Source organism: Cyprinus carpio, chromosome B23 (assembly GCF_018340385.1).
Source record: "Cyprinus carpio isolate SPL01 chromosome B23, ASM1834038v1, whole genome shotgun sequence".
NCBI lineage: Eukaryota > Metazoa > Chordata > Actinopteri > Cypriniformes > Cyprinidae > Cyprinus > Cyprinus carpio.
This window is the reverse complement of record NC_056619.1, coordinates 25,843,048-25,844,112: the sequence shown is the minus strand read 5'-3', so window position 1 is coordinate 25,844,112 and position 1,065 is coordinate 25,843,048. Positions and strand designations below refer to the sequence as shown.

The following is a 1,065-nucleotide window of genomic DNA, read 5'->3' as shown; positions in this document are numbered from 1 at the left end:
GAGACAAGGCCAGGCACATACCTGCACGCTGGAATCTTATCATCTGCATTATTACCTGCTTCACGTCCACAGGAGATGACAGAGCCTCCTGGAATCCCTCTGATCACTTCATGCTCCCGGGAGAAAAATTACACATGCTTTTCACATCCTTCAACCCACGGGAAAACAGATCCGCCGCTGCAGCTGCACTGAACTGACAGCTGGAGCGAGACGCATTACACAAGATATGATGAGAAGACCGAGACATCTGATCATTCACACATTAAAAACATCACATGACCCTTAAATAGTACTATAGCTTTATTTACTAAGGTAATGCATGTTTAAATTATCATACACCATTACATTTATTAAAAAATACCACAGATTTACTATGGTATATGTGACCCTGGAGCACAAAACCAGTCATAAGGGTCAATATTTTGCTGAGATACAGTTATTTGAAAATCTGGAATCTGAGGGTGCAAAAAATCTAAATATTGAGAAAATCACATTTAAAGTTGTCCAAGTGAAGTTCTTAGCAATGCATATATATTTACGGTAGGAAATATCTTCATGGAACATGATCTTTACTTAATATCCTAATGATTTTTGACATAAAAGAAAAATTGATAATTTTGACCAATACAATGTATTGTTGGCTATTGCTACAAATATACCCCAGAGACTTAAGACTGGTTTTGTGCTCCAGGGTCATATATCACAAAAAAAAAAAAAAAAAACTTTTAACAGGTATATGGTTTTGGGAAAGTAAATATTTGAGAGCATAACCTATATTTACTTAAGAAATTTCTGCATTGAATTCCATTTCTAAATGCAGTTTTAAAACCACATTTTCAAAAAGATCTCTAAAACACACTTTGAACAAAACCTAATCAATTGTCGCCACCTAGTGACAGTAAAACATCAGTACAAACACACACACTTACACATATGAGATATCCAAACACAAACAGAGGCTCAGAGAGAAGGATTTTATCCATTTGAGAAGCTACAAATTATTAGAAATATACAGGAAACCTCAAAACCAGTGGAGAATGTTCCTTTACAAGCTACAAATTTACA

At 35.2% G+C, this 1,065-nt stretch overlaps 1 protein-coding gene across 1 annotated transcript in view; it reads right to left on the bottom strand.

Annotated features, from left to right (window-relative positions):
• Positions 1 to 960: 960 nt before the first annotated feature.
• The window catches only part of LOC109088755 (UPF0690 protein C1orf52 homolog), an 11,279-nt gene continuing 11,174 nt past the window's right edge, over positions 961 to 1,065 (bottom strand). The window contains exon 4 of the mRNA XM_042750551.1: positions 961 to 1,065. This exon is cut by the window's right edge and continues 339 nt beyond it. The gene's annotated coding sequence lies outside the window, so the exon portion shown is untranslated.